Source organism: Melospiza melodia, unplaced genomic scaffold (assembly GCF_035770615.1).
Source record: "Melospiza melodia melodia isolate bMelMel2 unplaced genomic scaffold, bMelMel2.pri scaffold_178, whole genome shotgun sequence".
Lineage (NCBI taxonomy): Eukaryota > Metazoa > Chordata > Aves > Passeriformes > Passerellidae > Melospiza > Melospiza melodia.
The window spans coordinates 60800-74393 of NW_026948523.1; the positions used below are offsets into that span (position 1 = coordinate 60800).

The 13594-nt window shown below is 43.3% G+C and overlaps 1 long non-coding RNA gene across 2 annotated transcripts; it reads left to right on the forward strand.

Annotated features, from left to right (window-relative positions):
- The first annotated feature begins 7634 nt into the window (after window positions 1-7634).
- On the forward strand, window positions 7635-12167 carry LOC134433301 (uncharacterized). 2 transcript variants are annotated; one of them, XR_010031538.1, is made up of 4 exons: window positions 7635-7877; window positions 8385-8559; window positions 9250-9325; window positions 10094-12167. It is a non-coding gene; the product is annotated as an uncharacterized LOC134433301 (long non-coding RNA). The 2 variants fall into 2 exon arrangements; XR_010031537.1 differs by having other exon boundaries at window positions 7635-8559.
- The last annotated feature ends 1427 nt before the right edge of the window (window positions 12168-13594 follow it).

Below are 13594 nucleotides of genomic sequence, written 5' to 3' on the forward strand. Positions count from 1 at the left end.
AGAAAGAAAGAAAGACAGACAAAAAAACCCAAAAACTAGAAGGGCAAGGAGAAACCTAGGAAAAAGAAAAACAAAAGAAAAAAAAACCAAAAAAAAAACCCACAGAAAAAAACCTCGGGATGGGCGAGGAAACCCCCCCCCCCCCCCCCGAAAAATCCAAGATGGGCAAGAAAAATCCCAGAAATACCACAGAAAAAAAAACAGGAAAAAAACAAAATAAAGACAAAACCAAAAATACCCATAAAACAACATCAAGGGCAAGAAAAAAACGCAGAAGAAAACCTCAAGATGGGCATGAAAAAGCCCAGAAAAAAAAAAAAAAAACAAAAAAACAGAAAAATACGTAAGAAAGGCAGAGGAAAAAAAAAACACAGAAAAAAACCAAGAGGGGCAAGAAAAATCCCTGAAAACAGACCAGAGAAAAATCCCAAGATGGGTAAGAAAAAAAATCACAACAAAAAACCAAGATGGGGAAGAAAAAATCCAGAAAAGAAAAACCCAGGAAAAAAAAAAAAAAAAAACCTGAAAAAAAAAACCCAAGGGGGCAAGGAAAAACCAGAAAAAACACCAAGATCGGCAAGAAGAATCCCAGAAAAAAAATGCTAAATGGACCAGAAAAAACCCCGGGAAAACCAGGAAAAAAAAAAACAGGGAAAAAAACAAGAAAAAAAACCCCAAGATGGGCAAGAAAAAACCCAGAAAACACCCACAGAAAACCAAGGAAAAAACCCCAAGATGGGCGAGAAAACTCCCAGGAAAAAAAAACAAGATAGCCCAGAGAAAAACCTTAAAAAACCAAGAAAAAAAAAAAAAACAGAAAAAAAAACTGGAAAAAAACCCAAGGATGGGCAAGAGCAATCCAGGAAAAAACTCAGAAAAAATCCCCCAAGATGGGCAAGAAGCAATCTGGAAATAACCCCCCAAGACTGGCAAGAAAAAAAAACAGAAAAAACGCCAAGATGGGCAAGAAAAAACTGTCGTAAAAGGTGCCGTAAAGCGCGACTGTCGTAAAAGGTGCCGTAAAGCGCGACTGTCGTAAAGAGTGCCGTAAAGCGCGACTGTCATAAAAGGTGCCGTAAAGCGCGACTGTCGTAAAAGGTACCGTAAAGCGCGACTGTCGTAAAGACTGCCGTAAAGCGCGACTGTCGTAAAGGGTGCCGTAAAGCAAAGCTGTCGCAAAGACTGCTGTGAAGCGCGACTGTCGCAAAAGGTGCCGTAAAGCGCGACTGTCGCAAAAGGTGCCGTAAAGCGCGACTGTCGCAAAAGGTGCCGTAAAGCGCGGCTGTCGTAAATACGGCCGTAAAGCGCGACTGCCGTAAATACGGCCGTAAAGCGCGACTGCCGTAAATACGGCCGTAAAGCGCGACTGTCGTAAATACGGCCGTAAAGCGCGACTGCCGTAAATACGGCCGTAAAGCGCGACTGCCGTAAATACGGCCGTAAAGCGCGACTGTCGTAAATACGGCCGTAAATCGCGACTGTCGTAAAAGGTGCCGTAAAGCGCGACTGTCGTAAATACGGCCGTAAATCGCGACTGTCGTAAAAGGTGCCGTAAAGCGCGACTGCCGTAAATACGGCCGTAAAGCGCGACTGCCGTAAATACGGCCGTAAAGCGCGACTGTCGTAAATACGGCCGTAAAGCGCGACTGCCGTAAATACGGCCGTAAAGCGCGACTGCCGTAAATACGGCCGTAAAGCGCGACTGCCGTAAATACGGCCGTAAAGCGCGACTGTCGTAAAAGGTGCCGTAAAGCGCGGCTGTCGAAAATACGGCCGTAAAGCGCGACTGTCGTAAATACGGCCGTAAAGCGCGACTGCCGTAAATACGGCCGTAAAGCGCGACTGTCGTAAATACGGCCGTAAATCGCGACTGTCGTAAAAGGTGCCGTAAAGCGCGACTGTCGTAAAAGGTGCCGTAAATCGCGACTGTCGTAAATACGGCCGTAAATCGCGACTGTCGTAAATACGGCCCTAAAGCGCGACTGTCGTAAATACGGCCGTAAATCGCGACTGTCGTAAATACGGCCGTAAAGCGCGACTGTCGTAAATACGGCCGTAAAGCGCGACTGCCGTAAATACGGCCGTAAAGCGCGACTGTCGTAAATACGGCCGTAAAGCGCGACTGCCGTAAATACGGCCGTAAAGCGCGACTGTCGTAAATACGGCCGTAAAGCGCGACTGTCGTAAAAGGTGCCGTAAAGCGCGACTGTCGTAAAAGGTGCCGTAAAGCGCGACTGTCGTAAATACGGCCGTAAAGCGCGACTGTCGTAAAAGGTGCCGTAAAGCGCGACTGTCGTAAATACGGCCGTAAAGAAAAAACCAGGAGGGCACGGAGTAACCTAGGGGGTAAAAAAAGAAAAAGAAAAGAAAGAAAATGCAACAAAAAACAAACCCACAGAAAAAACCTCGAGATGGGCGAGAAAACCGCCCCCCCCCCGAAAAAAACCCCAAGATGGGTAAGAAAAATCCCAGAAATACCTCAGGAAAAAAAAAAAAAAACAGGAAAAATAACCCCAAAACCAAACAACCAAAAATCCCAAACAACAACAACAACAAAATGGGTAAGAAAACAAAGCAGAAGAAAACCCCAAGATGGGCAAGGAAAAGCCCACAATAGAACCCCGAGATGGGCGAGAAAAATCCCAGAAAAAAAAAAATACGGACAAAAACCCTAAGAAAAACCCAGAAAAAAAAACCAGAAAAGAACCCAAGATGGGCAAGAAAAATCCCCTGAAACTGACCAGGGAAAAACCCCAAGATGGGCAAGAAATAAAATCAGAACAAAATACTAAGATGGGGAAGAAAAATCCAGGAAAAAAAAAAAAAAAACCAAAATGGCAAAGAAAAACCCAGAAAAAAAAATAAACAGAAAAAAAAAATCCCAAGGGGCAAGGAAAAACCAGAAAAAACACCAAAATGGGCAAGAAGAAACAAAGAAAAAACTCCAAGAAATGCCAGAAAAAAATCAAGGAAAAAGGGAGTAAAAGCCCCAAGAAACAAGGCAAGAAAGAGTGGCAATAAAGGCCACAAAAACTCAAGACAAAAAAAACCAAAAACAAGATATGCCAGAAAAGGTACGAAAATGGTTCTGCCAGGTGCGATCAAGGTGAGCGGGTTCAGATTCAGGTCCAGGAGATGAACAAGTGTCAGATTAGCTTGGGGCACTGCTGTGCAATGCAGCTGTGACAGGATTTATGTTTAAATATAGTTTAAATAAATTGGGGATTGTTTGGCTTTTATTGGGGTATAGGCTGGAGATTTCATAAAAAATATAAAACTAGAAATCCAAATATATCATATATATGTCAATATCAATAAATATTTAATATATATAGATATAAGTAAAAGAAATCTATTGTGTCAAAAGAATATATCTATTATTATATAAAAAGGTATTCTCTCCAATATATATAATACCTATAAATATAACAAATGGAAATTACAAATATAGATGTGAATAGAATTATGACAAACAAAATTATTTTTAAAATTTTAAATGTGTTTTAAAGAAAGGGGTGTCTTTGCTTTTTATTTCATTAGAGGCAGAGGTTTTATTTTAAATAATGTAAGTACTATAGAAATGTAAACCGACATACAGAAATATATAATAAATATATAGAGATATAAAGATATAATACCAAACTATGAATAGAAATAGAAATAGAAATCTATGTAAGTAACATAAAGAGATGCAATATATAATATAATTTTTATTATACAGTAATATAAATTCTAAATATACATGCAAATATAAATATGAAAAATATATGATGGGGGGCTCGGAGCAACCCAGGTGCGAGTGTGAGGATGATGGGGGCTCAGAGCAGCCCAGGTGTGAGTGTGAGGATGATGAGGGGCCGGCTCCTGCCGGGGCGAGGCTTTGCCTCAGCTCCCTTTTGCATGGAGCTGCTGAGTGAAGGGGTTTATGGGGCGCTCCCGGCGCTGTCTCATGGAAGGACTGCGGGAGCTTCCCACAGGGTCGGGGAAACGCCTGGATCCGCGCTTGGGTACGTGGAGCATCGCTTAAAGGAGGTGCCGAGGGATGAATCTTTGTGGCGGGGAGCAGCAGCCGAACAGGTGAGCCCGTGTGGGTTTGGAGCGGGGACTTTTCTCCTTCCCCTTTGCAATTTCATCTTGCCAGTCCCTCCCCGGTTCCCCAGGAACAAAAGTGGAGCTTATGAAGACAAAAGGAATTACGGAGAAGGAAGCAGCTCCTCTTCTCTTATTGTCTGTGTTTGAACTGAGGGGATCCCTCTTCACTTGTGGTTTTAAGGGTGTTGATTGCAGGAAAAGCTGCCTTTTCCAGGCTGTTAGGGGTATCCCGGGGGTGACAGGGAATCCCTGCGTTCTATTTTAAGGGGAATGGGAAAAGTATTCTTGTGGTATTATGGGTTTGATTTGAAGGCAGCCCACCCCATTTTCATCACCCTAGGGTTTAAATGGAGGGGGCAGCCCTGGTGTCCCTCCTTTTCAAGGGTTTGAAATCGCCCTTTCCCATCAGTCGAAGGCTTTCATTTGAGGAGCACCCCTTCTTTTCTGCTCTCCTAGGGGGTGAAATTGGAGGGGAGAACACATTTCTTTGCCCTTGTTGAAGTGAGGTGAGCCCCGCCTGCGGCGTAGGTTTCGGGGTTGGCTTGCGGGAAGCCGCAGCTCCGGCAGCGTTTGCAGGGCTGCAATGGGGCTGTGCCGCTGCATTGGAGGGCGCTCCTCGTGCCCGCGGCCCGGCCCGGAACGTTCCCGGCCCGGAACGTTCCCGGCCCGGAACGTTCCCGCTCGGGAGTGCTGCTGGCACGGCCCGAGCAGCTGCCGGGGCGCACGGGGTTTTGGCGTGGCCAGGGCGGCAGTGGCGGAGCCGCGCCGGTGCGAGCCATGCGGAGCCGAGCGGAGCCAGGCCGGGCCGGCCAAGGGCGGCAGAGGCGGCGCGGGCGCTGCTGCACCGGCCCGGGCGGTGCTGGCCGCTCCGTCCGCTCCAGGCGCGGGGCTCGGGCGCCGCCGGTAGCCCCGGGCCCGGTACCGGCCCCGCCGGGCAGGGGCAGCGGGCGGGGCTCCCCGGGACGGCGCCGGCCCCGCGTGCCGGAGCGGCCGCCGCAGGAGCCGCTTTCCTGCCGGGAGCCGCGCTCCGTCCGGGGCCGGCAGCGAGCGCGGGGTTCGGCCGCTCATAGTTCGGCGGTGCCGTGGCTCGGAGGCGCTTTGGAGGCGTTGATTGCATCGCTGTGTTCGGTTTGCAGCGGGTGTACGCTAAGGGTTACGGTGTTCTTCCTGAGTGGTACGGTTCTCGGTGCCGGTAGGGATGATAAAGGTTTGTTTTGGATTGAGTTTTGTAGTCGGAGTTTTTTTTTTTTTCCCGGGGTATTATGTTTAGAAGGGCGTGCAATGATTTTTACGGGTCATAGCGTGAAGCAGCGGTTCGGATTTTAATTCTGTTGTGGTGGCTTTTATTAGCGTGAGTCTGTAGTGTTTGTTTTGGAGGGCTTGAGGTAGCGTCGTGTCGTTCATAGCAGCGGGTTTTTAATCTTTATAATTGCATGTGTGTTTATCGTCTTCCAGGGCTTTTATTTGGTTGGTTTATTTGATTGTAGTGTATGTTTTATGGTTACGGGTAATTTGGGGGACATTGTTTATGGTTACGTTTGTCTTTAGTCTTTGTGTTTGTTTCTAGGTGGTATTTTTATTTTGATAGCTTGAGGCACTATGGGTTTATTCAGTTGGGAATAATTTTTTTGTTGCAGTTTTAAGTTTATCTGGTTTTTGGTATTATTCTTGTTGGTTTCTTTATTTTCTTTTTTTTTGTTGTTGTTGTTGTTGTCTTTTAATTTTTTTGAGTATTGTTTATCAGGGTTTATTTTGGGAACATGGGTATTTATATGGTGGTTTTTAAAACTATTTATTTATTTGGGTAGTTAATTTCTTAGTTTTTAGTGGTTAAGATGTTTTTCCATTTTGTTAATTAGTTCAGGTTTTAAAGTTACTTTTACAGAGGATTGTTTATTCGTTAAGTTAGCGTAGAGGTAGAATTTTGTTGGTTTTTTCTTTTTTAGTAATGTCGTTCAGGGTGAGCGGCACTGGCTTGAGTTGAGTAGATTGGTTTGACTTTTTTTTAGTACTTTTTGTAATTTGCTGTGTGTGTTTCTATAGGATTTTCTTTTATTTTGGTTCCATTTTTCTGTCGTGATGAGAATTGTTATTGAAAAGAGTGTTCTTGGTTTTTTCGCTGACACTTGTTTGGCTGTTGGAGGTATCTTGATGTTTTTGGAAGATATTGGTGAGAATTTGATGCTGTTTGTTTTGTCATTTCATTTAGGAATTGGATTTTAAATATGCAATTATGACTCTAACTATAGTGAAACAAAAGAAATAGATGTGTAGCAATGGGAATGAGCCAATTTTATTTTTATATATTCGGTCAATTTTTAAAATTTAACATGTAACATAAGTCATTATATGTTACAATAAGTTACTCTAATTTTAATAGAGTATTGTGTATGTTTATAGATATATGAATAGAGAATATAAATGTAAATACAAGCCAAGCAAAAATACAAATATATAAATGTATTGCAACTATATGCAGATCTATAAAAACTTATTAATAAATTGTAAATGTAAAATAACATAAATTGATACAATATATAATACACGTAATACTGCATATATTTTATGAAAAATATTATAGGAAATGGATATAAAATAGATATAAATGCGGGTGTGATATATCTATCTACTTATATCTATCATTTGTTGTATATTATGATAAATATAAATATAAAAAAAATTTAGGTAGTTTAAAATAATGGATGGTTTTGTTTTTTCTTTGCCAAAGCAGGGGTTTTAGTGTAAAAATTACAAATACAAATAATATAAAGGTAGAAATATAAGTATAGAAATATATCATAAACACATTAAAGATTTATATAAAAATTAGAAATATAAGGAAAAATAAGTTGTAGCAGTAGATATGGTAAATAATTTAAAAAATAATTCCCGTATATTTTTTGAATAAGGTGCCTATTATATGTAGTTATTAATATAATGCATCAACATAAACTATAAATATATATAAAATATCAACTATCTATAAGAAGGAATAAAAGCTCTGTGTCACATGCAGCAGTAGAAAATTTCAGGCTCCCAGGGAATAAATCGTTTTCTTTAAAGCATTTTCGTTTTGGAGTTTTATTTTTACTCCCGGGTAGCCTGAAAGTTTCTACTGCTGCTTTTTTATTCTGAAGGTGGAAAGGTAAACCAAGATCAGAAATAGAAGAAAGGCAAAGGGAAGGGAAGGAAAGGAAAGGAAATGAAAGGAAGCAGGAGAGCAAGGGGGAAGGGAAGTGGTGAAAAAAAAAACAGAGTGAAAAAAGTAAAAAGAGTTGGAGGAAAAAAGAGAGGGCATCCGGGAGGAGCGGTGCTGCCTCAGGTCCTTCCCCGCCCTGGGGCGAAGGACCCGTTTGATGCCCAGGAGGGACTGCAGCTCCCGGTGGCGGGGGACGGAGCCGTGGCTGTCAGCCCGAGACTACAACTCCCGGCAGGCCCTGTTGCCGGCGCGGCGTGTGACGCAGCGGCTGACGCGGCACGTGAGTGGCTGCCAGCCCGAGACTCCAACTCCCGGCAGGCCCTGCTGCCGGCGCGGCGTGTGACGCAACGGCCGACGCGGCCCGGCATTTTTCTCTAAATCGGCAGTAAATACAGCTGAGTAAAATTAGCTTGGTTTTCTTCCTTCTTTTGTAACTGAACTGTTTTTATTAAAAATTCTATTTGAATATGTAGAAAAAGTGGGGATGTCCTGTAATATATCGTAGCTTTTCTTGTTTACAGGGTGCTCAGAAAGCATGCGTCCCTTAGAGTCCCACAGAAAGGTTCTCAGTGCGCTCTCTATCAAGGTATGTATTTACAAATAAGTGATCCCTTTAGATATTTGCCTGTGTACCTTTTCCTGTAATTCAGAGCTTGCGTTCTGTGGGTTGTATGATAAAGCTGTAAAACATGTAAGAATGGTTTTGCAAGTCTGAATCGTTGAAGGCAGCAATAAGTGGATTTAGAGCCTGTTCTTGAGCAGACAAAGGGAAAAAGTGTGACTCTGATGCTGAACTTGTCATTTTTCATTTGACTTGTCTTGAATGATTTAGGAATAGAGAGAACTAGAAAAAGAGAGAAATAGAATCGATTATTGAGCAGTCCTCAAATGCTCACCATAATTCAGTGTAGAGCCAAAGGGAAGGGTGATGGAACAGAGCTCTGTGCTTTGGAAGGAAATAAATTTAAACCTGATCTCCGCACAGAGTCTCACTAACTTCTGTGGTTTTAAAATACAAAATACGTTTAGGAAGTGTTGGAAGTTAGTATTTTGGGAAAGAAACGGCAGTTCCACAGAACATTCCATTTCACAGAGGCTCTAGGAAGGATTCATGTTGTAACTGCTGTCACTGCAATCAGTTGGTGGTTCAGCCTTGAAACGTGCACTTGGCCTTCTATAAAGCGCTGTTTTGTTTGCCTTTCATTGCTATGAGTCTTGATAAATTGGAGAAGAGCCCAAGAGAAATTTTTCATCCCTTGATATAAAAGGTAGGAAGTGACTTTTTTTGGTTTGGTTCTTTTTCTTTATTATTTCCTGGAAATAAAAGTAATTAAGTATAGGTACTACTGGTTTGTTTCTTCCAGTAGCAGATGATAACAATAGCAGTAGTAATAGTAAAAATAATAATAGAAATAATAATAATAGCAATGTAATACTACCTAAACTGTCTTTATCCATTGGACTGGCCATTTCAAATCAAAACTTCTAAACACAAATCAAACCATCATCCTTGTAGAATCTTTCACAGCAGCGGGCTAAAGATCCTGGTTTTGTTGACAGGATTTATTGGTTCTGGAAGAGCAAGAGGGAAGTACAAGCCTAACTACTTCTAGCTCACAGACCCGTCCAGTGAACCCAGCTTTGTGTTTTGGTGGGCTTTTGATGACTTTGAAATCAATTGCTCATTCCAGTAAAAAAAATTCATGTTTTTTTGAACGTGACAGCAGAAATAACTTTAAGCACCAACTTAATAATAATAGATCACCAGTTTAAGTTAAAAATTCATGCTATACTAACAAAGTTCAAAGGTAAATTATTACCTATTAGGAGATGGTATAAAGTGTATGTTCTAATGTGTAATGCAAAGATACATACATACCAGATAGTCCTTAGAGGAAACAAATTTTTATGACTGCTGTTTGATTGTTTACCATACGATATTTGGTTTTATTTCCCAGGGATCGGTGAATTTTAACTTTGGAGTCCTCTATGCTAAGGATGCTCAGCTTACAGATGATGAAATGTTCAGTAATGGTGAGTTTTTCACGTTCTCTTTAATTGCTGTGCTGATCTGAATAAGAAAAAAACAAAAGCAAGAGGGAAAAAAAAGGATGGTTTATTATTTTTTACGCTGTTATGTTTGTTTCCTCAGTATTTGCTGCAGCTCTGCTTACCCAAGCTTTGTGTTCCTTCTGTCCCACTGGGAGTTGCCCAGTTTGGTTGCATCTGGTGAAATTCACCCTGAGACCTTACACAACTAGCTCAAACTACGTGAGAGCCATTTGCAGTTCTCTCCAGACACCTGGAGAATGGGTGACGTTTCTGAGGGTCTGGCAAGTGTACTTCTATCAAAACTCAGTCTGTGAAGTTTCTGGGGAAAACCCTTCTGTGTCCTGAAGGGTTCAAACTCCTGTGAGGATCCATTTATCAGGTGCTCACCTGGATGGTTCCAGCTCTTAAAGTGAACACTTGTACTCTTACCCTGTAGTTTACATCTATTGTATTTTTGTTATTTTGCAAGATTTTTTGTCTTTGCAAAATATTGTGCATTTCACTCTTTGGAACCTCTCAGATGGTTCTTTGGTGCAGCACCACCCCATGGGACACTTGGCTGCTGTCCTGAAGGGGATGGTCACTAGAATTGTAAATTCTGGAGAGTTTATAAGTCTTCTGTCCCCAGGGAGGTACCATGCTTTGTTTACTTTTGTTCTGTTTGTTAGGCGCTGCTTCTCGTTGCAAGTATGAATTTCAAACTGCCCTGTTCTTATTTTAACTGTTTTCCTGGTTCTCTCCGTCCGACAGGGAAAGACTCTCATATCCTCGTCGTCGGGCTCGGTGCTGTCCAAGAAGATACAGAGACTAAAAAAATCATAAGCAGCAAAATATGACTGCAGGGAAAAGAAGCTGGAGAGAACAGAATGTGATATTGTTATCCTTACCCTGTATTAGAAACATCCGCTGTGCCTTGATGCTGGCAGCTGCCAGGGGCTTGTTAGCTCTTTGTAGGCAGGTGTAGGTGTTCACTTGTAGGTTTTTTCTCTGGACAAGTCAATTCAAACTTTGCTAAGCTTATATATGCAAATTACTCTCTAGCACAGTCCAGCATGACATTTTTGAATGTTGTAAAAATACCATGTTACTTGGAAATTGCTAATGATGAGAAGCTTTAGGGGAAAATAAGATGTCAGTGTTGGGAGATGTGAGAAGAATTTTGAGGGGATGTTAGACTGAAATAAAGCACACTTGAAGCTGGACTGGCATGCTGGCAGATCCCCTATTAAACAGTAGTGCTGAGATTAGCCTGGGGGTTGCCCATTGTTTCTGTAGAAATAAATGTTTTCTGGTCTTCAGAAGTAAGCTGCTTTGAAAAGCTGGAAGGCGCAGCATAGTGACAATCCGTGTGCTTCGCATTAAAAATAGATTTCAGAAGGGTCCTAGGCTTTTGTCTTTTCCTAGAAGTCGATGTAATCCTGTCGAGGAGTTTTTAATTCTGTGCTGCCATGTCATCAATCAGGGCCCTGTCGTACTAATCATCATACAGATGCAAAACAAAAAATCAGACCCCGTCCCAAGCACTTAGAGCCCAGAATACGATTTCCTCAGGCTGCCATTTGTGTGCCATCGGTACTCACCATGGAAGCGAGCTGGGGATTGTTGCACCCGTTGGGAACAAACCGCTTCTTGTCACACAGAAATGGAATTGGGACGACGCCTCGGCCAGCCCCTCTGTGCCATCGTCTCCTGAATCTGCAGCAGAGCAGTTCCAGTCCATCCGGGCACGTGCAATCCAGTTCCTGATGATCTGAGCACACGGAGCAGTGCTCAGCTGCTGTGGGGGGCTCAGGGAAGGCAGAGTGTGCATTGTCATCTTCCTGAACCTACAGACAAATCAAAGTGAGAAGCCACAGGGTGGAAATCAGTTGCATATATGCTAAACAAAACTTGCAGGTTGTTTTTAAGAATTGTTTTTGCTTGTTCTTTGTTGTGCTTCTGTGCTTAGAAAACCTCCCTTTAAAATCAGTTCAGTTCATCAGTTGAACCTTTGTTTGCAGACCCTCAGTGAGCAGAATTTGTTGCAGACTCAGTGCACGCTGTGCCGGCCTCCCGGGAGTGTGAGGAGCTCATGTGTGCTACTTTTTGCTTTAGGACGCTCTGAGGTATTTATTCCTTTTGGGATACGTGATGAGAATTCCCAAGAGAGGTAGTTATAAGGTATGACATTGGGAAAAAGCCTGTGTGGTTGGAATGTTGTTGCTGTCAAAAGTTAATTTTTCCTTCATTCTTAGCCAGTAGTTAGCTTTTTGCTTTATTTTTGTGGTATCAGTATTTTATTGTTTAAAAAATTCCTTCAAAATAACTTCAGTGGTCGCCCACCAGTACCTTGTTCAGATTTGCCTATTTGCTTGTAGCTGAAATGTTCACATCTTGATTATCATTCTATTTAAGAAACTGCTGCCCAGCCAACTAATAACTGAATATCCATCTGTCTAGGACACGGGGAGAGGATTTAGGTAATGTCTTTGTTTCCAGAAAAAAGTTCCAGTGTACTTTCTAAACAGAGGAGAAGGGGGTGAAGACTCTGGGCTCTGATGCCGTTGGGGCACCCCAAGGTCCCCAGGAGAGGGAGCCCCACTGCGGTGCAGGAGCAGGTGTGTTCTCATCTAATATTGAACAAATTATAAATATGAAAATTATAAACATGAAAATATTTTTAAAATACTTAAATAAAGCAGGTTTTCTTTATTGGTCAATAGGCAGGGTTTTGATTGTAAAAATTATAAATACAAATAATATAAAGGTAGAAATCTAAGTTTAGAAATATATAATAAATACATACAGATAAATATAAAAATTAAAAATATAAGAAAAAATTAGTTGTAGCAGTAGATATTATACATAATTTAAATACTAATTTAAATCTATTTTAAAATTGTATATATATATCATAATTAATGTAATACATCCAAAGAAACGATAAATTAAAATATGAATGTATAATTATACAAAGTATAAATAAAAAATATTTCAATATCCTTTAAAAGAAGGGGTTTTTTTATATATTTGGTTAGAGACGGGGTTTTTATTTGGAATAATGGAAGTATTATAGAAGTATAAAACTAAATATAGAATTATACAGTCAATATAGAAAGATATTTATAAAAACACGAGCGAACGACGCCTCCTTCGGCCGAATGGAATGAGCTCAGCCGAACCAAGGCGAGACCGGCCGAACCTGACGGCCTCGAGCGAACCGAGGCCAGGCTTGCGAGGCTGCCTGAACCGAGCCGAGCTCAGCCGAACCGAGCCCGCTGCTCTCGTGCGCGCTAATTAGCGCGAGTGCGGTCACAGCCTAATAAGCTCCTGTGCCACGCCGCGCTCCAGATCGTGTCCGTGGGATGGCCGGGCCGCCCGCGGGACGCGGCAGCAGGAGAGCCCCGAGCCGGGCGAGTTTAACGCGAGGCGCCGCCGCTTGCCCGCCCTCAGGGAGCCGAGCTCAGCCGAACGCGCAGAGAGCGGCTCCGAGTTCGGCCGAAGCGAGCCGGGCCGCGCCGAGCGCAGAGAGCGGCTCCGAGTTCGGCCGAAGCGAGCCGAGCCGCGCCGAGCGCAGAGAGCGGCTCCGAGTTCGGCCGAAGCGAGCCGAGCCGCACCGAGCGCACTGAGCGGCTCCGAGTTCGGCCGAAGCGAGGCGAGCCGAGGCGCGCCGAGCGCAGAGAGCGGCTCCGAGTTGGGCCGAAGCGAGCCGGGCCGCGCCGAGCGCACAGAGCGGTACCGAGTTCGGCCGAAGCGAGCCGAGGTGGCCCGAGCGCAGAGAGCGGCTCCGAGTTCGGCCGAAGCGAGCCGAGCCGCGCCGAGCGCACTGAGCGGCTCCGAGTTCGGCCGAAGCGAGCCGAGCTGTGCCGAAGGGTCGAGTCTGGCCGAATGCAGATGACAGTGGCCGAGTTTAGCCGATTACAGCCGAATTTAGCCGAGCAGCTGTGAGCCTTGAGGTGAGCGTGCATCGTTGCCGGCCTGGGATTGAGTGAAATGCACTAAGGAAACCAGCTTTGGGGAGGGAGGCAGGGAAATCCTCTCCTAACGTTTACCAATTCTTCCGTCAAACTCATCACGGCAGCACAGCGTGAAGACTGAAAGTGTAAGAAGATGTGGAGAGAAACAGAGAATCTGACAGGAGCATCGAACGCACAAGTGCACGAATTTTGCTTTTTTGCTTGGATGGAAACTCAGAAGTTGTAAGGAATTTGGGAAGCTTTTGTTCTAGCTAATAAAAGAAGTTAGTTTAAATTAAAAAAAAAAAAAAGTGGT